We start from the raw sequence: 26,188 nt of genomic DNA on the forward strand, positions 1-26,188 counted from the left end.
TTAGGATCCACACAACCCTCAATTTGTAAATTCAATGCAATGCACTCGAATTGTTAAACTAAAACACATTCACACCTAATTTAAGGGAATTAGAGTCACAAACATAATAGGACCACTATATCATTCAACAACTAAAAAAAGAATTATAAAGCAAATGATGTGTTCGTGGTTAGTAAAATCAATAACAAGTATCAAAACACCCGAATCCCCTTGTACTTGTTGAAATATTCGATCTTTATGTGAAATAGGGCATAAAGATTGAATTCTTTATATTGAATTGTTGAAAGATTCGATCTTTATATGAAATAGGGCATAAAGATTGAATCTTTATATTGAATAGGCTTTGTTGTTAGCTCGAGAATAAGACGATGTTTTATTAACCTCTATTAGGATCCACACAACCCTCAATTTGTAAATTCAATGGAATGCACTCGAATACACCTGATTTGAGGGAATTAGACTCACAACATAATAGGACCCCTATATCATTCAAAAACTAAAAAAAATTATAAGCAAATGATGTGTTCGTGGATAGTAAAATCAATAACAAGTCTTAAAACACCCGAATCCCCTTGTACTTGTTGAAATATTCGATCTTTATATGAAAAAGGGCATAAAGATTGAATCTTTACATTGAATGGCTTTGTTGTTAGCTCGAAACTAGAGGATCTTTTATTAACCTCTATTAGGATCCACACAACCCTCAATTTGTAAATTCAATGCAATGCACTCGAATTGTTAAACTAAAACACATTCACACCTAATTTAAGGGAATTAGAGTCACAAACATAATAGGACCCCTATATCATTCAACAACTAAAAAAAAATTATAAAGCAAATGATGTGTTCGTGGTTAGTAAAATCAATAACACGTATCAAAACACCCGAATCCCCTTGTACTTGTTGAAATATTCGATCTTTATGTGAAATAGGGCATAAAGATTGAATCTTTATATTGAATTGTTGAAAGATTCGATCTTTATATGAAATAGGGCATAAAGATTGAATCTTTATATTGAATAGGCTTTGTTGTTAGCTCGAGAACTAGAGAATTTTTATTAACTTCTATTAGGATCCACACAACCCTCAATTTGTAAATTCATAGCAATGCACTCGAATTGTTAAATTAAAACACACACCTGATTTGAGGGAATAAGACTCACAAACATAATAGGACCCCTATATCATTCAAAACTAAAAAAAAGAATTATAAAGCAAATGATGTGTTTGTGGTAGTAAAATCCATAACAAGTTCTCAAAACACCCGAATCCCCTTGTACTTGTTGAATATTGATCGATCTTTATATGAAATAGGGCATAAAGATTGAATCTTTATATTGAATTGTTGAAAGATTCAATCTTTATATGAAATAGGGCATAAAGATTGAATCTTTATATTGAATAGGCTTTGTTGTTAGCTCGAGAACTAGAGGATCTTTTATTAACCTCTATTAGGATCCACACAACCCTCAATTTGTAAATTCAATGCAATGCACTCGAATTGTTGAATTAAAACACACACCTGATTTGAGGGAATTAGACTCACAAACATAATAGGACCCCTATATCATTCAACAACTAAAAAAAGAATTATAAAGCAAATGATGTGTTGTGGATAGTAAAATCCATAACAAGTCTCAAAACACCCGAATCCCCTGTACTTGTTAAAATATTCGATCTTTATATGAAATAGGGCATAAAGATTGAATCTTTATATTGAATTGTTGAAAGATTCAATCTTTATATGAAATAGGGCATAAAGATTGAATATTTAAATTGAATAGGCTTTTTGTTAGCTCGAGAACTAGAGGATGTTTTATTAACCTCTATTAGGATCCACACAACCCTCAATTTATAAATTCAATGCAATGCACTCGAATTGTTAAACTAAAACTGATGCATGAGATGATGTGGATACTTGTTCTTGGATACTCTTGAGGCATGATGTCAAATAGAAGTGTGTAGAGTTCTAGTTATGTTAGAACTCATATCTTTATTGCTTTCCTAGTTCTACTTGTATTAGGAATCATGGTTTTGCCTACGTTCTTAAAACGATGGATTTTACATAATTCAAAGAGTCTAGAGAGTCTAGGACTTAGGGACTTGTCCTAAGCCTATTAGGATTATAGTTTATTATGTTTTCCTAGTAGCATTAGGTTATTTCTTTCCTACTAGGATTAGCATAATTAAACTAGTATAAATAGGGCTATGTAGTTCGAATTTAGATGGTGAAAAATAATAATTTTGTGAGTTTGAGTGTTTACCCAAATCCTCTTGAGTGCTGGTGGCTTAGCCTTTATGCATTCAAAACCCTTAGTATCATTCCTTGTGGTGGCTTAGCCTTTATCATTGAATAAACTAAGTACTATCCAGTTTTGTTTTGTTTAGTTGGTGGCTTTGCCTTTATGCTAATCAAACAATTCGAACCTTTTATGTTATTCTTGGTGATTAAATTCTTTATGGAATTGACATAAAAGCCTATCAAACCCTTAGTTTGATATTCGTGGTGATTAATTCTTTATCGAAAAATCAACTAAGTTCTATCTTTATTTCTGTTAGCTTCCGCACTTGTTATTTGATCTTAGAAGATTAAATACATCATATGGTATCAAGAGCTTTGGTGACATCCATTGAAGAAGGCCTCTCGAGCTTTCATCCAGTTCATACTATTGCTCGAAATTTTTTGCCTCTAAGGGGGAGTATTAGATCTTCAAGAAAGTCTTAACGATCAAATCTTTTTTCCAAGATTTTTGATTTTTCACAAAGTTTCATGAAAGGACATCATTATTCATTGTCAAGTGGTGAAAGAAAATCATCCAAGATCCACAAAAACATCCAAGAAAAAAACTTCCCGTAACAGCCAGTTTTTTGGGGTAAATTTGAGAGCTTCGTTCTCCCACCTCCAAAAGAATTTTGGGTGATTCTTGATCCTAAATTTGACTACTATTTGTCTACTTTGCTATCCTACAATTTCGTAAGGTTTGAAGTTGATTTGATATATGTTCAAGACTGATTTTTCGAATTGGTCAAAAACCGGTTAATCTGGCACAGTGTTGCGAGATTTAAAACTGCGAACAATTGGCTTTGAATTTTTGACTGAAATTTCGGTCGAGTATTGCAGACACATAGATCTAGGACCTGAAAAAATTTCACATGATTTCGAGTTGTTTTTCCTGGTATTCGTCACTTTTACTTGCATCAAAGTTCTGGGCAGGTTACAGGAAAATTTATGGATCAAATCTCCGCAAATGGCAAAATCCGTGGACGAATTTTTTTCAAGAAGGGGAGTATGATGCATGAGATGATGTGGATACTTGTTCTTGGATACTCTTGAGGCATGATGTCAAATAGAAGTGTGTAGAGTTCTAGTTATGTTAGAACTCATATCTTTATTGCTTTCCTAGTTCTACTTGTATTAGGAATCATGGTTTTGCCTACGTTCTTAAAAGATGGATTTTACATGATTCAAAGAGTCTAGAGAGTCTAGGACTTAGGGACTTGTCCTAAGCCTATTGGGTTATAGTTTATTATGTTTTCCTAGTAGCATTAGGTTATTTCTTTCCTACTAGGATTAGCATAATTAAACTAGTATAAATAGGGTCTATGTAGTTCAAATTTAGATGGTGAAAATAATAATTTTGTGAGTTTGAGTGTTTACCCAATCCTCTTGAGTGCTGGTGGCTTAGCCTTTATGCATTCAAAACCCTTAGTATTATTCCTTGTGGTGGCTTAGCCTTTATCATTGAATAAACTAAGTACTATCCAGTTTTGCTTTGTTTAGTTGGTGGCTTTGCCTTTATGCTAATCAAACAATTCGAACCTTTTATGTTATTCTTGGTGATTAAATTCTTTATGGAATTGACATAAAAGCCTATCAAACCCTTAGTTTGATATTCGTGGTGATTAATTCTATATCGAAAATCAACTAAGTTCTATCCTTTATTTCTGTTAGCTTCCGCACTTGTTATTTGATCTTAGAAGATTAAATACATCAAAAACACATTCACACCTAATTTAAGGGAATTAGAGTCAAAACATAATAGGACCCCTATATCATTCAACAACTAAAAAAGAATTATAAAGCAAATGATGTGTTCGTGGTTAGTAAAATCAATAACAAGTCAAAACACCCGAATCCCCTTTACTTGTTGAATATTGATCTTTATGTGAAATAGGCATAAAGATTGAATCTTTATATTGAATTGTTTAAAGATTCGATCTTTATATGAATAGGGCATAAAGATTGAATCTTTATATTGAATAGGCTTTGTTGTTAGCTCGAGAACTAGAGGATCTTTTATTAACCTCTATTAGGATCCACACAACCCTCAATTTGTAAATTCAATGCAATGCACTCGAGTTGTTGAATTAAAACAACACACCTGATTTGAGGGAATTAGACTCACAAACATAATAGGACCCTATATCATTCAACAACTAAAAAAAGATTATAAAGCAAATGATGTGTTCGTGGATATAAAATCATAACAAGTCTCAAAACACCCGAATCCCCTGTACTTGTTAAATATTCGATCTTTATATGAAATAGGGCATAAAGATTGAATCTTTATTTGAATTGTTGAAGGATTCATCTTTATATGAAATAGGGCATAAAGATTGAATCTTATATTGCATGGCTTTGTTGTTAGCTCGAGAACTAGAGGATCTTTTATTAACCTCTATTAGGATCCACACAACCCTCAATTTGTAAATTCAATGCAATGCACTCGAATTGTTAAATAAAACACATACACCTAATTTAGGGAATTAGATCACAAACATAATAGGACCCTATATCATTCAACAACTAAAAAAAGAATTATAAAGCAAATGATGTGTTCGTGGTAGTAAAATCAATAACAAGTTCAAAACACCCGAATCCCTTTACTTGTTGAAATATTCGATCTTTATTGAAATAGGCCTAAAGATTGAATCTTTATATTGAATTGTTGAAAGATTCGATCTTTATATGAAATAGGGCATAAAGATTGAATCTTTATATTGAATAGGCTTTGTTGTTAGCTCGAGAACTAGAGGATCTTTTATTAACCTCTATTAGGATCCACACAACCCTCAATTTGTAAATTCAATGCAATGCACTCGAATTGTTAAATTAAAACACACACTATTTGAGGGAATAAGACTCACAAACATAATAGGACCCTATATCATTCAACAACTAAAAAAAAGAATTATAAAGCAAATGATGTGTTTGTGGTTAGTAAAATAAATAACAAGTTATCAAAACACCGAATCCCCTTGTACTTGTTGAAATATTCGATCTTTATGTGAAATAGGGCATAAAGATTGAATCTTTATATTGAATTGTTGAAAGATTCGATCTTTATATGAAATAGGGCATAAAGATTGAATCTTTATATTGAATAGGCTTTGTTGTTAGCTCGAGAACTAGAGGATCTTTTATTAACCTCTATTAGGATCCACACAACCCTCAATTTGTAAATTCAATGCAATGCACTCGAATTGTTAAATTAAAACACACACTTGATTTGAGGGAATAAGACTCACAAACATAATAGGACCCCTATATCATTCAACAACTAAAAAAAGAATTATAAAGCAAATGATGTGTTGTGGATAGTAAAATCATAACAAGTCTCAAAACACCGAATCCCTTGTACTTGTTGAAATTTCGATCTTTATATGAAATAGGGCATAAAGATTGAATCTTTATATTGAATTGTTGAAAGATTTCATCTTTATATGAAATAGGGCATAAAGATTGAATCTTTATATTGAATAGGCTTTGTTGTTAGCTCGAGAACTAGAGGATCTTTTATTAACCTCTATTAGGATCCACACAACCCTCAATTTGTAAATTCAATGCAATGCACTCGATTGTTAAATTAAAACACACACACCTGATTTGAGGGAATAAGACTCACAAACATAATAGGACCCCTATATCATTCAACAACTAAAAAAAGAATTATAAAGCAAAGATGTGTTCGTGGATAGTAAAATCTAACAAGTTCAAAACACCCGAATCCCTGTACTTGTTGAAATTTGATCTTTATATGAAATAGGGCATAAAGATTGAATCTTTATATTGAATTGTTGAAAGATTCATCTTTATATGAAATAGGGCATAAAGATTGAATCTTTATATTGAATAGGCTTTGTTGTTAGCTCGAGAACTAGAAGATCTTTTATTAACCTCTATTAGGATCCACACAACCCTCAATTTGTAAATTCAATGCAATGCACTCGAATTGTTAATTTGAGGGAATTAGACTCACAAACATAATAGGACCCCTATATCATTCAACAACTAAAAAAAGAATTATAAAGCAAATGATGTGTTCGTGGTTAGTAAAATCAATAACAAGTCTCAAAACACCCGAATCCCTTGTACTTGTTGAAAGATTCGATCTTTATATGAAATAGGGCATAAAGATTGAATCTTTATATTGAATTGTTGAAAATACGATCTTTATATAATAGGGCATAGATTGATTTGATTGAATCTTTATATGAATGGATAGTTGAATCTTTATATTGAATAGCTTGTTGTTAGCTCGAGAACTAGAGGATCTTTTATTAACCTCTATTAGGATCCACACAACCCTCAATTTGTAAATTCAATGCAATGCACTCGAATTGTTGAATTAAAACAAACACACCTGATTTGAGGGAATTAGACTCACAAACATAATAGGACCCCTATATCATTCAACAACTAAAAAAAAATTATAAAGCAAATGATGTGTTCGTGGATAGTAAAATCAACAAGTCTCAAAACACCCGAATCCCTTGTACTTGTTGAAATATTCGATCATCTTTATATGAAATAGGGCATAAAGATTGAACTTTATATTGAATTGTTGAAAGATTGATCTTTATATGAAATAGGGCATAAAGATTGAATCTTTATATTGAATAGGCTTTGTATTTAGCTCGAGAACTAGAGGATCTTTTATTAACCTCTATTAGGATCCACACAACCCTCAATTTGTAAATTCAATGCAATGCACTCGAATTGTTGAATTAAAAGACAAACACCTGATTTGAGGGAATTAGACTCACAAACATAATAGGACCCCTATATCATTCAACAACTAAAAAAAAAGTTATAAAGCAAATGATGTGTTCGTGGGTAGTAAAATTAATAACAAGTCTCAAAACACCGGAATTCCCTTGTACTTGTTGAAATATTCGATCTTTATATGAAATAGGGCATAAAGATTGAATCTTTATATTGAATTGTTGAAAGATTCAATCTTTATATGAAATATGGCATAAAGATTGAATCTTTATATTGAATTGGCTTTGTTGTTAGCTCGAGAACTAGAGGATCTTTTATTAACCTCTATTAGGATCACACAACCCTCAATTTGTAAATTCAATGCAATGCACTCGAATTGTTAAACTAAAACACATTCACACCCTAATTTAAGGAATTAGAGTCACAAACATAATAGGACCCCTATATCATTCAACAACTAAAAAAAGAATTATAAAGCAAATGATGTGTTCGTGGTTAGTAAAATCAATAACAAGTATCAAAACACCCGAATCCCCTTGTACTTGTTGAAATATTCGATCTTTATGTGGAATAGGGCATAAAGATTGAATCTTTATATTGAATTGTTGAAAGATTCGATCTTTACATGAAATAGGGCATAAGATTGAATCTTTATATTGAATAGGCTTTGTTTTTAGCTCGAGAACTAGAGATTTTTTATTAACCTCTATTAGGATCCACACAACCCTCAATTTGTAAATTCATGAATGCACTCGAATTGTTAAATTAAAACACACACCTGATTTGAGGGAATAAGACTCACAAACATAATAGGACCCCTATATCATTCAACAACTAAAAAAGAATTATAAAGCAAATGATGTATTTGTGATAGTAAAATCCATAACAAGTCTCAAAACACCGAATCCCCTTGTACTTTGAAAATTCGATCTTTATATGAAATAGGCATAAAGATTGAATCTTTATATTGAATAGGCTTTGTTGTTAACTCGAGAACTAGAGGATCTTTTATTAACCTCTATTAGGATCCACACAACCCTCAATTTGTAAATTCAATGCAATGCACTCGAATTGTTAAATTAAAACACACAACCTGATTTAGGGAATTAGACTCACAACATAATAGGACCCCTATATCATTCAACAACTAAAAAAAGAATTATAAAGCAAATGATGTGTTCGTGGATAGTAAAATCCATAACAAGCTCAAAACACCCGAATCCCATGTACTTGTTAAATATTCTCTTTATATGAAATAGGCATAAAGATTGAATCTTTATATTGAATTGTTGAAAGATTCAATCTTTATATGAAATATCAAAAGATTGAATCTTTATATTGAATTGGCTTTTTGTTAGCTCGAGAACTAAGATCTTTTTAACCTCTATTAGGATCCAACACCCTCAATTTGTAAATTCAATGCAATGCACTCGAATTGTTAAACTAAAACACATTCACACCTAATTTAGGGAATTAGAGTCACAAACATATGGACCCCTATATCATTCAACAATAAAAAAGAATTATAAAGCAAATGATGTTTCGTGGTTAGTAAAATCAATAACAAGTATCAAAACACCCGAATCCCTTGTATTTAAATATTCGTCTTTATTGGAATAGGCATAAAATTGAATCTTTAATTAATGTTGAAAGATTCGATCTTTATATAAATAGCATAAAGATTGAATCTTATATTGAATGGCTTTGTTGTTAGCTCGAGAACTAGAGATTTTTTATTAACCTCTATTAGGATCCACACAACCCTCAATTTGTAAATTCAATGGAATGCACTCGAATTGTAGAATTAAAAACACACACCTGATTTGGGAATTAGACTCACAAACATAATAGGACCCCTATATCATTCAACAAACTAAAAAAAAATTATAAAGCAAATGATGTATTGTGGATAGTAAAATCAATAACAAGTCTCAAAACACCTGAATCCCCTTGTACTTGTTGAAATATTCGATCTTTATATGAAATAGGCATAAAGATTGAATCTTTATATTGAATAGGCTTGTTAACTCGAGAACTAGAGATCTTTTATTAACCTCTATTAGGATCCACACAACCCTCAATTTGTATATTCAATGCAATGCACTCAGTTGTTGAATTAAACACACACACTGATTTGAGGAATTAGACTCACAAACATAATAACCCTATATCATTCAACAACTAAAAAAAGAATTATAAATCAAATGATGTGTTCGTGGATAATAAATCCCTAACAAGTCTCAAAAAACCCGAATCTCTTGTACTTGTTAAAATATTCGATCTTTATATGAAATAGGGCATAAAGATTGAATCTTTATATTGAATTGTTGAAAGATTCAATCTTTATATGAAATAGGGCATAAAGATTGAATCTTTATATTGAATTGGCTTTGTTGTTAGCTCGAGAACAAAGAATTTTATTAACCTCTATTAGGATCCAACAACCCTCAATTTGTAAATTCAATGCAATGCACTCGAATTGTTAAACTAAAACACATTCACACCTAATTTAAGGGAATTAGAGTCATAAACATAATAGGACCCTATATCATTCAACAACTAAAAAAAGAATTATAAAGCAAATGATGTGTTCGTGTTAGTAAAATCAATAACAAGTATCAAAACACCCGAATCCCCTTGTACTTGTTGAAATATTCGATCTTTATGTGAAATAGGGCATAAAGATTGAATCTTTATATTGAATTGTTGAAAGATTCAATCTTTATATGAAATAGGGCATAAAGATTGAATCTTTATATTGAATAGGCTTTGTTGTTAGCTCGAGAACTAGAGGATTTTTTATTAACCTCTATTAGGATCCACACAACCCTCAATTTGTAAATTCAATGCAATGCACTCGAATTTATAGAATTAAAACACACCTGATTTGAGGGAATTAGACTCACAAACTAATAGGACCCGATATCATTCAAAAACAAAAAAGAATTATAAAGCAAATGATGTATTTGTGGTACTAAAACCATAACAAGTCTCAAAACACCCGAATCCCTTCTACTTGTTGAAATATTCGATCTTTATGAAATAGGACATAAAGATTAATCTTTATATTGAATTGTTGAAAGATTCAATCTTTATATGAAATAGGGCATAAAGATTGAATCTTTATATTGAATAGGCTTTGTTGTTAGCTCGAGAACTAGAAGATCTTTTATTAACCTCTATTAGGATCCACACAACCCTCAATTTGTAAATTCAATGCAATGCACTCGAATTGTTAAATTAAAAACAACACACCTGATTTGAGGGAATTAGACTCACAAACATAATAGGACCCTATATCATTCAACAACTAAAAAAAGAATTATAAAGCAAATGATGTGTTCGTGGATAATAAAATCAATAACAAGTCTCAAAACACCGAATCCCATGTACTTGTAATATTTCGATCTTTATATGAAATAGGGCATAAAGATTGAATCTTTATATTGAATTGTTGAAAGATTCAATCTTTATATGAAATAGGGCATAAAGATTGAATCTTCATATTGAATTGGCTTTGTTGTTAGCCCGAGAACTAGAGGATCTTTTATTAACCTCTATTAGGATCCACACAACCCTCAATTTGTAAATTCAATGCAATGCGCTCGAATTGTTAAACTAAAACACATTCACACCTAATTTAAGGGAATTAGATCACAAACGTAATAGGACCCTATATCATTCAACAACTAAAAAAAGAATTATAAGCAAATGATGTTTCGTGGTTAGTAAAATCAATAACAAGTATCAAAACACCGAATCCCCTTTTACTTGTTAATTATCGATCTTTATGTAAATAGGGCATAAAGATTGAATCTTTATATTGAATTGTTGAAAGATTCGATCTTTATATGAAATAGGGCATAAAGATTGAATCTTTTATATTATAGGCTTTGTTGTTAGCTCGAGAACTAGAGGATTTTTTATTAACTCTATTAGGATCCACAAACCCTCAATTTGTAAATTCAATGGAATGCACTCGAATTATAAAATTAAAACACACACCTGATTTAGGGAATTAGACTCACAAACATAATAGGACCCTATATCAATCAAAAACTAAAAAAGAATTATAAAGCAAATGATGTATTTGTGGATAGTAAAATCATAACAAGTCTCAAAACACCCGAATCCCCTTGTACTTGTTGAAATATTCGATCTATATATGAAATAGGCATAAAGATTGAATCTTTATATTGAATTGTTGAAAGATTCAATCTTATATGAAATAGGGCATAAAGATTGAATCTTTATATTGAATAGGCTTTTGTTTAGCTCGAGAACTAGAGATCTTTTATTAACCTCTATTAGGATCCACACAACCCTCAATTTGTAAATTCAATGCAATGCACTCGAGTTGTTGAATTAAAACACACACACCTGATTTGAGGGAATTAGACTCACAAACATAATAGGACCCCTATATCATTCAACAACAAAAAAAGAATTATAAAGCAAATGATGTGTTCTGGATAATAAAATCATAACAAGTCTCAAAACACCGAATCCCCATGCTTGTTAAAATATCGATCTTTATATGAAATAGGGCATAAAGATTGAATCTTTATATTGAAGTTGAAAGATTCAATCTTTATATGAAATAGGGCATAAAGATTGAATTCTTATTTGAATTGGCTTTTTGTTAGCTCGAGAACTAGAGGATCTTTTATTAACCTCTATTAGGATCCACACAACCCTCAATTTGTAAATTCAATGCAATGCACTCGAGTTGTTGAATTAAACACACACACACCTGATTTGAGGGAATTAGACTCACAAACATAATAGGACCCTATATCATTCAACAACTAAAAAAAGAATTATAAAGCAAATGATGTGTTCGTGGATATAAAATCCATAACAAGTCTCAAAACACCCGAATCCCCTGTACTTGTTAAATATTCGATCTTTATATGAAATGATAAAGATTGAATCTTTATATTGAATTGTTGAAAGATTCAATCTTTATATGAAATAGGGCATAAAGATTGAATCTTATATTGAATTGGCTTTGTTGTTAGCTCGAGAACTAGAGGATCTTTTATTAACCTCTATTAGGATCCACACAACCTCAATTTGTAAATTCAATGCAATGCGCTCGAATTGTTAAACTAAAACACATACACACCTAGTTTGAGGGAATTAGATCACAAACATAATAGGACCCCTATATCATTCAACAACAAAAAAAGAATTATAAAGCCAATGATGTGTTCGTGGTTAGTAAAATCAATAACAAGTATCAAAACACCCGAATCCCCTTTACTTGTTGAATATTCGATCTTTATGTGAAATAGGGCATAAAGATTGAATCTTTATATTGAATTGTTGAAAGATTCGATCTTTATATAAATAGGGCATAAAGATTGAATCTTTATATTGAATAGGCTTTGTTGTTAGCTCGAGAACTAGAGGATCTTTTATTAACCTCTATTAGGATCCACACAACCCTCAATTTGTAAATTCAATGCAATGCACTCGATTGTTGAATTAAAACACACACACCTGATTTGAGGAATTAGACTCACAAAGATAATAGGACCCCTATATCATTCAACAACTAAAAAAAGAATTATAAAGCAAATGATGTATTTGTGGATAGTAAAATCCATAACAAGTCTCAAAACACCCGAATCCCCTTGTACTTGTTGAAATATTCGATCTTTATATGAAATAGGGCATAAAGATTGAATCTTTATATTGAATTGTTGAAAGATTCATCTTTATATGAAATAGGGCATAAAGATTGAATCTTTATATTGAATAGGTTTGTTGTTAGCTCGAGAACTAGAGGATCTTTTATTAACCTCTATTAGGATCCACACAACCCTCAATTTGTAAATTCAATGCAATGCACTCGAGTTGTTGAATTAAAACACACACACCTGATTTGAGGAATTAGACTCACAAACATAATAGGACCCCTATATCATTCAACAACTAAAAAAAGAATTATAAAGCAAATGAGTGTTCGGATAGTAAAATCCATAACAAGTCTCAAAACACCGAACCCCATGTACTTGTTGAAATATTCGATCTTTATATGAAATAGGGCATAAAGATTGAATCTTTATATTGAATTGTTGAAAGATTCGATCTTTATATGAAATAGGGCATAAAGATTGAATCTTTATATTGATTGGCTTTGTTGTTAACTCGAGAACTAGAGGATCTTTTATTAACCTCTATTAGGATGCACACACCCCTCAATTTGTAAATTCAGTGCAATGCACTCGAATTGTTAAACTAAAACACATTCACACCTAATTTAAGGGAATTAGAGTCACAAACATAATAGGACCCCTATATCATTCAACAACTAAAAAAAGAATTATAAAGCAAATGATGTGTTCGTGGTTAGTAAAATCAATAACAAGTATCAAAACACCCGAATCCCCTTGTACTTGTTGAAAAATTCGATCTTTATGTGAAATAGGGCATAAAGATTGAATCTTTATATTGAATTGTTGAAAGATTCGATCTTTATATGAAATAGGGATAAAGATTGAACTTTATATTGAATAGGCTTTGTTGTTAGCTCGAGAACTAGAGGATCTTTTATTAACCTCTATTAGGATCCACACAACCCTCAATTTGTAAATTCAATGCAATGCACTCGAATTGTAGAATTAAAACACACACCTGATTTGAGGGAATTAGACTCACAAAATAATAGGACCTCTATATCATTCAACAACTAAAAAAGAATTATAAAGCAAATGATGTATTTGGATAGTAAAATCCATAACAAGTCTCAAAACACCCGAATCCCTTGTACTTGTTGAAATATTCGATCTTTATATGAAATAGGGCATAAAGATTGAATCTTTATATTGAATTGTTGAAAGATTCAATCTTTATATGAAATAGGGCATAAAGATTGAATCTTTATATTGAATAGGTTTGTTGTTAGCTCGAGAACTAGAGGATCTTTTATTAACCTCTATTAGGATCCACACAACCCTCAATTTGTAAATTCAATGCAATGCACTCGAGTTGTTGAATTAAAACACACACACCTGATTTGAGGTAATCAGACTCACAAACATAATGGACCCTATATCATTCAACAACTAAAAAAGAATTATAAAGCAAATGATGTGTTCGGGATAGTAAAATCCATAACAAGTCTCAAAACACCGAATCCCCATGTACTTGTTGAAATATTCGATCTTTATATGAAATAGGGCATAAAGATTGAATCTTTATATTGAATTGTTGAAAGATTCAATCTTTATATGAAATAGGGCATAAAGATTGAATCTTTATATTGAATTGGCTTTGTTGTTAGCTCGAGAACTAGAGGATCTTTTATTAACCTCTATTAGGATCCACACACCCTCAATTTGTAAATTCAGTGCAATGCACTCGAATTGTTAAATTAAACACATTCACACCTAATTTAGGGAATTAGATCACAAACATAATAGGACCCTATATCATTCAACAACTAAAAAAAGAATTATAAAGCAAATGATGTGTTCGTGGTTAGTAAAATCAATAACAAGTTCAAAACACCCGAATCCCTTGTACTTGTTGAAAATTCGATCTTTATAGTGAAATAGGGCATAAAGATTGAATCTTTATATTGAATTGTTGAAAGATTCGATCTTTATATGAAATAGGGCATAAAGATTGAATCTTTATATTGAATAGGCTTTGTTGTTAGCTCGAGAACTAGAGGATCTTTTATTAACCTCTATTAGGATCCACACAACCCTCAATTTGTAAATTCAATGCAATGCACTCGAATTGTTAAATTAAAACACACACCTGATTTGAGGGAATTAGACTCACAAAGATAATAGGACCCCTATATCATTCAACAACTAAAAAAGAATTATAAAGCAAATGATGTATTTGTGGATAGTAAAATCCATAACAAGTCTCAAAACACCCGAATCCCCTTGTACTTGTTGAAATATTCGATCTTTATATGAAATAGGGCATAAAGATTGAATCTTTATATTGAATTGTTGAAAGATTCAATCTTTATATGAAATAGGGCATAAAGATTGAATCTTTATATTGAATAGGGTTTGTTGTTAGCTCGAGAACTAGAGGATCTTTTATTAACCTCTATTAGGATCCACACAACCCTCAATTTGTAAATTCAATGCAATGCACTCGAGTTGTTGAATTAAAACACACACACCTGATTTGAGGTAATAGACTCACAAACATAATAGGACCCTATATCATTCAACAACTAAAAAAAGAATTATAAAGCAAATGATGTGTTCGTGGATAGTAAAATCCATAACAAGTCTCAAAACACCCGAATCCCCATGTACTTGTTTAAATATTCGATCTTTATATGAAATAGGGCATAAAGATTGAATCTTAATATTGAATTGTTGAAGATTCATCTTTATATGAAATAGGGCATAAAGATTGAATCTTTATATTGAATTGGCTTTGTTGTTAGCTCGAGAACTGGAGGATCTTTTATTAACCTCTAATATGATCCACACAACCCTCAATTTGTAAATTCAATGCAATGCACTCGAATTGTTAAATTAAAACTCATACACACCTAATTTGAGGGAATTAGACTCACAAACATAATAGGACCCCTATATCATTCAACAACTAAAAAAAGAATTATAAAGCAAATGATGTGTTCGTGGTTAGTAAAATCAATAACAAGTCTCAAAACACCCGAATCACCTTGTACTTGTTGAAAGATTCGATCTTATATGAAATAGGGCATAAAGATTGAATCTTTATATTGAATTGTTGAAAATTCGATCTTTATATGAAATAGGGAATAAAGATTGAATCATTATACTGAATTGTTGAAAGATTCGATCTTTATATGAAATAGGGAAAAAGATTGAATCTTTATATTGAATAGGCTTTGTTGTTAGCTCGAGAACTAGAGGATCTTTTATTAACCTCTATTCGGATCCACACAACCCTCGATTTGTAAATTCAATGCAATGCACTCGAATTGTAGAATTAAAACACACACCTGATTTGAGGGAATTAGACTCACAAAGATAATAGGACCCCTATATCATTCAACAACTAAAAAAAGAATTATAAAGCAAATGATGTATTTGTGGATAGTAAAATCCATAACAAGTCTCAAAACACCCGAATCCCCTTGTACTTGTTGAAATATTCGATCTTTATATGAAATAGGGCATAAAGATTGAATCTTTATATTGAATTGTTGAAAGATTCAATCTTTATATGAAATAGGGCATAAAGATTGAATCTTTATATTGAATAGGGTTTGTTGTTAGCTCGAGAACTAGAGGATCTTTTATTAACCTCTATTAGGATCCACACAACCCTCAATTTGTAAATTCAATGCAATGCACTCGAGTTGTTGAATTAAAACACACACACCTGATTTGAGGTAATCAGACTCACAAACATAATAGGACCCTATATCATTCAACAACTAAAAAAAGATTACAAAGCAAATGATGTGTTCGCGGATAGTAAAATCAATAACAAGTCTCAAAACACCTGAATCCCATGTACTTGTTGAAATATTCGATCTTTATATGAAATAGGGCATAAAGATTGAATCTTTATATTGAATTGTTGAAAGATTCAATCTTTATATGAAATAGGGCATAAAGATTGAATCTTTATATTGAATTGGCTTTGTTGTTAGCTCGAGAACTAGAGGATCTTTTATTAACCTCTATTAGGATCCACACAACCCAATTTGTAAATTCAGTGCAATGCACTCGAATTGTTAAACTAAAACACATTCACACCTAATTTAAGGGAATTAGAGTCACAAACATAATAGGACCCTATATCATTCAACAACTAAAAAAAGAATTATAAAGCAAATGATGTGTTCGTGGTTAGTAAAATCAATAACAAGTATCAAAACACCCGAATCCCCTTGTACTTGTTGAAAAATTCGATCTTTATGTGAATAGGGCATAAAGATTGAATCTTTATATTGAATTGTTGAAAGATTCGATCTTTATATGAAATAGGGCATAAAGATTGAATCTTTATATTGAATAGGCTTTGTTGTTAGCTCGAGAACTAGAGGATCTGATACATATTGATTAAGCATTCAAGAGCATTCAAAGAAAGAAACAAGAACAAAGAAAGAGAACATAAAAGTTTGTATCAAACCGGTTCAAACAAGTTGAACAACCACCACTTTCACTACCCAAATACCACCAATCTAAGATCAAGTTATAACAATAAGCTTCTAACTTGCATCTACTTTGAGTTTCATCCACCAATTCAACGATTAAGTGAAAGAATTAAGCAAAGATTTGAGAATGGTCTAAACTGACCGGAAATACAATAAGCACACAGCTTAGTGTTTCAAGCATAAAAGCTTCAATTTTCATTCAAATGACTTAATTCCAAAAAGAGTACAAAGCTAACTTATATATCTACCTTGTGTCCAAAAATCAGCTGATTTGGACCACAAGAGCTACGCCAACTAAGCCAATAAAATACATGAAACAAAAATTACAAACTGTTCAGCACACTTTCTAAAAACTAGCTTAATTCCCTATTGGAAGTTACAAAACAGACGAACTACAATGGAATACTAAAGTAAAAACATATTAAACTATTACTCCTCAAAAGCTTGTCCAATTTGCAGCTCAAATGATGGTTGCCCAAAAGCTTCAAAGTGAAGGAAGGCTGGACGTGTGAACTGGGCAGCTTGGTTCCCTTGCCATGAAGTCTCCTATGCTCATTTGCTATGCTTCTTTTGCCCATGTGAACTTCATGTGGGCTTCTCCTCTTCCCTAAGTCTTCAATTCAGTAGGTGGTGGCACCAAATTGCAGCAAAAACAAGTCCTAAAGAAAGCTTAAAGAACCGAACTAACTAACCTTAAACTAGCTTAGCTCTTAAAGCATGATTAACATAACTTAAGTATGTAATTAGGCTACTAATCACTTACTAAACTTAATTACCAATACATAATGATGATTAAGGTGTCATTAGTATTAGTTAATCTTGTTTAAGTAGAGATTAACATAGGATTAGCCTAATCAAGTTGCTTAAGTAAGTTTTAGAGTAAACCGAGCTAGTTAAGCTTGTTATCACCTTGATTAGGACAATTTAAGCCCTTAAAGACCTTAATAATCCTCAATATTAACCAAACCCAGAAATTAAACAAACTTATGATTAATTTCAAGATCAGGTCAAATGCATATGCTTCATTCTCCCTTCTTGAAGTAAGATTCGTCCTCGAATCTTGTTCTCTTTTTCACCTGAAACATGAAATTTATTGTTAGTGCACTCCCCTTCTTGAATTCTTTCTTGGTTTTTCTTTTTTTCAGTCTTTTCTTTTATTGGTATAAGGTTTGCACTCAAATTGTTTTCATGTAGCTCACTATTTTCAGTGGATTTTGGTTTCAAAATGAATGGTTCAAGTGTAATGGATTGATGGTTTGTTTTGAGGCTATAAGTGTTTTCATAACCATCATGTTGCACTCGCCTATCATACATCCAAGGCCTTCCTAATAAGATTTCACAAGCCTCCATGGGTAACACATCACAAAGCACTTATCTTCATAATAGCTGCCAAAAAAAAAAAATTAGTGCTTGGTTAGAAATTTCAATTGAAGTTTCATGATTAACCCATTGAAGAAGGTAGGGTTTTGGATGCTGGATCAATGGAAGCTTCATTTCCTTAACCATGTTTAAGGACACTAGATTGGCGAACTCCCACTATCTATCACAAGTGAACATTTCTTGCTTTCCACTTCACAACTTGTCTTGAAAATCTGCTCCCTTTTCGTGAGGCCTTTAGAGCACCCCTCTTCATGGAGTAATCTTCTTGTTATGAGTAATGGACCTTCTTGGATTGGTTCAATCACCACTTCTTCCACCTGCTCCTCTTCTTCTTGTTGCTTGGATGCTTCTTCTTCTATGGCTTGAATGTCTACAAGAGTCATGACTCTCTTGTTAGGACATTTTGTTGCATAATGGCCATACCTTGGCATTTGTAGCACTTGACATCCTCCTCTTCTTGTGAGCTTCTTTGGTTCATCTTGTGGAGTGTAAGATGAGTCTTCCTCCTTGTTATCTCTCCACGCCATCCTCTTCTTTTCATGTTTCTCCACTTTGATGGCTAATCTGAAAAGTTCATCCAAAGTAGAGTAAGATGTAACTCTCACCTTCCTCCTAATGTCTTTTTCTAACCTCCTAGAAAATCGACATTGTTTGCTCTTCTCTTCTTGTACATCTAATTCATTAACAACTTTTCAAACTCATGGATGTAATGTTCTACCCTTTATGGTCTTGAGCAAATTCGGCCAATTGTTATACAAATCAAGGGTAAGTGGATGGTAAAAACTTCTCCCTCATTTTCTTTTTAAGCTTACTCCAACTCTTATTTTAGGCTTTTGTTTTCTAGTTCTAGCTAACAACATTTCCCACCAAAGGGATGCATACCCCTTTAGTTAGCTACAGCAACTTTGAAAGATTTACATCATCATACTCCTTAAGTTCAAAGATTCGATCACACCTTGAAACCCACTCCAAATAAGCATCTGGATTAAGGTTTCCATCAAACTCAGGAACTTCTAACTTAATGTCTCTAAAATCATCTTTCTTTTGTGGTTTTCTCTAGTTCTTGAAGATTCAGAAAGAACCTCCTCACTACTATCATAAGCTACTCTTCATCCTCCACATTTCTCTCCTTAAAGGTCCTCTAAACCCTTCTCTAACAACAGTCATCAAATTAGCCATTTGTTCACTTAAAGTGGTATTTGATTCTCCACTCCTACCAACCTTGCTTCACTCAAGTTCATACCTCTCTAAACTGATTTTCTTCACCTCCACTCATGATTAATTCAATCTCAAAGAATTAGGCTAGAAAGAAAGAAAAGAAGTGTGTTTGGCTTAGAATTAGGTTCGGTTTTGGGGGGGATTGTGTTTGGGTTTTGTTTGTTGTTTAATGTGTTTTAGGGATGAATTAGAATGCTCTTAATCAACCTACAGCTCTGATACCAAATGATACATATTGATTAAGCATTCAAGAGCATTCAAAGGAAGAAACAAGAACAAAGAAAGAGAACATAAGGTTTGTATCAAACCGGTTCAAAATTGAACAACCACCATTTCACTAACCAAATACCACCAATCTAAGATCAAGTTATAACAATAAGCTTCTAACTTGCATCTACTTTGAGTTTCATCACAATTCAACGATTAAGTGAAAGAATTAAGCAAAGATTTGAGAATGGTCTAAACTGACCGGAAATACAATAAGCACACAGCTTAGTGTTTCAAGCATAAAAGCTTCAATTTTCATTCAAATGACTTAATTCCAAAAGAGTACAAAGCTAACTTATATATCTACCTTGTGTCCAAAAATCAGCTGATTTGGACCACAAGACTACGCCAACTAAGCCAATAAAATACATGAAACAAAAATTACAAACTGTTCAGCACACTTTCTAAAAACTAGCTTAATTCCCTATTGGAAGTTACAAAACAGACGAACTACCAATGGAATACTAAAGTAAACATATTAAACTATTACTCCTCAAAAGCTTGTCCAATTTGCAGCTCAAATGATGGTTGCCCAAAAGCTTCAAAGTGAAGGAAGGCTGGACGTGTGAACTGGGCAGCTTGGTTCCTTGCCATGAAGTCTCCTATGCTCATTTGCTATGCTTTCTTTTGCCCATGTGAACTTCATGTGGGCTTCTCCTCTTCCCTAAGTCTTCAATTCAGTAGGTGGTGGCACCAAATTGCAGCAAAAACAAGTCCTAAAGAAACTTAAAGAACCGAACTAACTAACCTTAAACTAGCTTAGCTCTTAAAGCATGATTAACATAACTTAAGTATGTAATTAGGCTACTAATCACTTACTAAACTTAATTACCAATACATAATGATGATTAAGGTGTCATTAGTATTAGTTAATCTTGTTTAAGTAGAGATTAACATAGGATTAGCCTAATCAAGTTGCTTAAGTAAGGTTTTAGAGTAAACCGAGCTAGTTAAGCTTGTTATCACCTTGATTAGGACAATTTAAGCCCTTAAAGACCTTAATAATCCTCAATATTAACCAAACCCAGAAATTAAACAAACTTATGATTAATTTCAAGATCAGGTCAAATGCATATGCTTCAGGATCTTTTATTAACCTCTATTAGGATCCACACAACCCTCAATTTGTAAATTCAATGCAATGCACTCGAATTGTAGAATTAAAACACACACCTGATTTGAGGGAATTAGACTCACAAAGATAATAGGACCCCTATATCATTCAACAACTTAAAAAGAATTATAAAGCAAATGATGTATTTGTGGATAGTAAATCCATAACAAGTCTCAAAACACCCGAATCCCTTGTACTTGTTGAAATATTCGATCTTTATATGAAATAGGGCATAAAGATTGAATCTTTATATTGAATTGTTGAAAGATTCAATCTTTATATGAAATAGGGCATAAAGATTGAATCTTTATATTGAATAGGGTTTGTTGTTAGCTCGAGAACTAGAGGATCTTTTATTAACCTCTATTAGGATCCACACAACCCTCAATTTGTAAATTCAATGCAATGCACTCGAGTTGTTGAATTAAAACACACACACCTGATTTGAGGTAATCAGACTCACAAACATAATAGGACCCCTATATCATTCAACAACTAAAAAAAGAATTATAAAGCAAATGATGTGTTCGTGGATAGTAAAATCCATAACAAGTCTCAAAACACCCGAATCCCCATGTACTTGTTTAAATATTCGATCTTTATATGAAATAGGGCATAAAGATTGAATCTTAATATTGAATTGTTGAAAGATTCAATCTTTATATGAAATAGGGCATAAAGATTGAATCTTATATTGAATTGGCTTTGTTGTAGCTCGAGAACTGGAGGATCTTTTATTAACCTCTAATAGTCCACACAACCCTCAATTTGTAAATTCAATGCAATGCACTCGAATTGTTAAATTAAAACTCATACACACCTAATTTGAGGGAATTAGACTCACAAACATAATAGGACCCCTATATCATTCAACAACTAAAAAAAGAATTATAAAGCAAATGATGTGTTCGTGGTTAGTAAAATCAATAACAAGTCTCAAAACACCCGAATCCCTTGTACTTGTTGAAAGATTCGATCTTTATGTGAAATAGGGCATAAAGATTGAATCTTTATATTGAATTGTTGAAAAATTCGATCTTTATATGAAATAGGGCATAAAGATTGAATCATTATATGAATTGTGAAAGATTCGATCTTTATATGAAATAGGGAATAAGATTGAATCTTTATATTGAATAGGCTTTGTTGTTAGCTCGAGAACTAGAGGATCTTTTATTAACCTCTATTAGGATCCACACAACCCTCAATTTGTAAATTTTTTTTTTTTTTTTTTTTTTTTTTAATATTTAATACACACACACCTGATTTGAGGGAATTAGACTCACAAACATATAATAGGACCCCTATATCATTCAACAACTAAAAAAAGAATTATAAAGCAAATGATGTATTTGTGGATAGTAAAATCCATAACAAGTCTCAAAACACCCGTATATCACATGTACTTGTTGAAGTATTCGATATTTATATGAAATAGGGCATAAAGATTGAATCTTTATATTGAATTGTTGAAAGATTCGATCTTTATATGAAATAGGGCATAAAGATTGAATCTTTATATTGAATAGGTTTGTTGTTAGCTCGAGAACTAGAGGATCTTTTATTAACCTCTATTAGGATCCACACAACCCTCAATTTGTAAATTCAATGCAATGCACTCGAATTGTTGAATTAAAACACAACAACCTGATTTGGGAATAGACTCACAAACATAATAGGACCCCTATATCATTCAACAACTAAAAAAAGAATTATAAAGCAAATGATGTGTTCGGGATAGTAAAATCCATAACAAGTCTCAAAACACCGAATCCCCATGTACTTGTTGAAATATTCGATCTTTATATGAAATAGGGCATAAAGATTGAATCTTTATATTGAATTGTTGAAAGATTCAATCTTTATATGAAATAGGGCATAAAGATTGAATCTTTATATTGAATAGGCTTTGTTGTTAGCTGAGAACTAGAGGATCTTTTATTAACCTCTATTAGGATCCACACCCTCAATTTGTAAATTCAGTGCAATGCACTCGAATTGTTAAACTAAAACACATTCACACCTAATTTAAGGAATTAGAGTCACAAACATAATAGGACCCCTATATCATTCAACAACTAAAAAAAGAATTATAAAGCAAATGATGTGTTCGTGGTTAGTAAAATCAATAACAAGTATCAAAACACCCGAATCCCTTGTACTTGTTGAAAAATTCGATCTTTATGTGAAATAGGGCATAAAGATTGAATCTTTATATTGAATTGTTGAAAGATTCGATCTTTATATGAAATAGGGCATAAAGATTGAATCTTTATATTGAATAGGCTTTGTTGTTAGCTCGAGAACTAGAGGATCTTTTATTAACCTCTATTAGGATCCACACAACCCTCAATTTGTAAATTCAATGCAATGCACTCGAATTGTAGAATTAAAACACACACCTGATTTGAGGGAATTAGACTCACAAAGATAATAGGACCCCTATATCATTCAACAACTTAAAAAAGAATTATAAAGCAAATGATGTATTTGTGGATAGTAAAATCCATAACAAGTCTCAAAACACCCGAATCCCCTTGTACTTGTTGAAATATTCGATCTTTATATGAAATAGGGATAAAGATTGAATCTTTATATTGAATTGTTGAAAGATTCAATCTTTATATGAAAAAGGGCATAAAGATTGAATCTTTATATTGAATAGGTTTGTTGTTAGCTCGAGAACTAGAGGATCTTTTATTAACCTCTATTAGGATCCACACAACCCTCAATTTGTAAATTCAATGCAATGCACTCGAGTTGTTGAATTAAAACACACACACCTGATTTGAGGTAATCAGACTCACAAACATAATAGGACCCCTATATCATTCAACAACTAAAAAAAGAATTATAAAGCAAATGATGTGTTCGTGGATAGTAAAATCCATAACAAGTCTCAAAACACCCGAATCCCCATGTACTTGTTTAAATATTCGATCTTTATATGAAATAGGGCATAAAGATTGAATCTTAATATTGAATTGTTGAAAGATTCAATCTTTATATGAAATAGGGCATAAAGATTGAATCTTTATATTGAATTGGCTTTGTTGTTAGCTCGAGAACTAGAGGATCTTTTATTAACCTCTATATGATCCACACAACCCTCAATTTGTAAATTCAATGCAATGCACTCGAATTGTTAAATTAAAACTCATACACACCTAATTTGAGGGAATTAGACTCACAAACATAATAGGACCCCTATATCATTCAACAACTAAAAAAAGAATTATAAAGCAAATGATGTGTTCGTGGTTAGTAAAATCAATAACAAGTCTCAAAACACCCGAATCACCTTGTACTTGTTGAAAGATTCGATCTTTATATGAAATAGGGCATAAAGATTGAATCTTTATATTGAATTGTTGAAAAATTCGATCTTTATATGAAATAGGGCATAAAGATTGAATCATTATACTGAATTGTTGAAAGATCGATCTTTTATGAAATAGGCATAAAGATTGAATCTTTATATTGAATAGGCTTTGTTGTTAGCTCGAGAACTAGAGGATCTTTTATTAACCTCTATTAGGATCCACACAACCCTCGATTTGTAAATTCAATGCAATGCACTCGAATTGTGAAATTAAAAAAACACACAGATTTGAGGAATTAGACTCACAAAGATAATAGGACCCCTATATCATTCAACAACTAAAAAAAAGAATTATAAAGCAAATGATGTATTTGTGGATAGTAAAATCAATAACAAGTCTCAAAAACCCGAATCCCCTTGTACTTGTTGAAATATTCGATCTTTATATGAAATAGGGCATAAAGATTGAATCTTTATATTGAATTGTTGAAAGATTCAATCTTTATATGAAATAGGGCATAAAGATTGAATCTTTATATTGAATAGGTTTAGTTGTTAGCTCGAGAACTAGAGGATCTTTTATTAACCTCTGTTAGGATCCACACAACCCTCAATTTGTAAATTCAATGCAATGCACTCGAGTTGTTGAATTAAAACACACACACCTGATTTGAGGTAATCAGACTCACAAACATAATAGGACCCCTATATCATTCAATAACTAAAAAAAGAATTATAAAGCAAATGATGTGTTCGTGGATAGTAAAATCCATAACAAGTCTCAAAACACCCGAATCCCCATGTACTTGTTTAAATATTCGATCTTTATATGAAATAGGGCATAAAGATTGAATCTTAATATTGAATTGTTGAAAGATTCAATCTTTATATGAAATAGGGCATAAAGATTGAATCTTTATATTGAATTGGCTTTGTTGTTAGCTCGAGAACTGGAGGATCTTTTATTAACCTCTAATAGGATCCACACAACCCTCAATTTGTAAATTCAATGCAATGCACTCGAATTGTTAAATTAAAACTCATACACACCTAATTTGAGGGAATTAGACTCACAAACATAATAGGACCCCTATATCATTCAACAACTAAAAAAGAATTATAAAGCAAATGATGTGTGTGGTTAGTAAAATCAATAACAAGTCTCAAAACACCCGAATCCCCTTGTACTTGTTGAAAGATTCGATCTTTATATGAAATAGGGCATAAAGATTGAATCTTTATATTGAATTGTTGAAAAATTCGATCTTTATATGAAATAGGGCATAAAGATTGAATCTTTATACTGAATTGTTGAAAGATTCGATCTTTATATGAATAGGGAATAAAGATTGAATCTTTATATTGAATAGGCTTTGTTGTTAGCTCGAGAACTAGAGGATCTTTCATTAACCTCTATTAGGATCCACACAAACCTCGATTTGTAAATTCAATGCAATGCACTCGAATTGTTGAATTAAAACACACACACCTGATTTCAGGGACTTAGACTCACAAACATAATAGGACCCCTATATCATTCAACAACTAAAAAAACAACTATAAAGCAAATGATGTGTTCGTGGATAGTAAAATCCACAAGAAGTCTCAAGACACCCGAATCCCCTTGTACTTGTTGAAATATTCGATCGATCTTTATATGAAATAGGGCATAAAGATTGAACCTTTATATTGAATTGTTGAAAGATTTGATCTTTATATGAAATAGGGCATAAAGATTGAATC

This window comes from Beta vulgaris, unplaced genomic scaffold, assembly GCF_026745355.1.
Source record: "Beta vulgaris subsp. vulgaris cultivar EL10 unplaced genomic scaffold, EL10.2 EL10_2_Chr_UnSca1, whole genome shotgun sequence".
Taxonomy (NCBI): Eukaryota; Viridiplantae; Streptophyta; class Magnoliopsida; order Caryophyllales; family Amaranthaceae; genus Beta; species Beta vulgaris.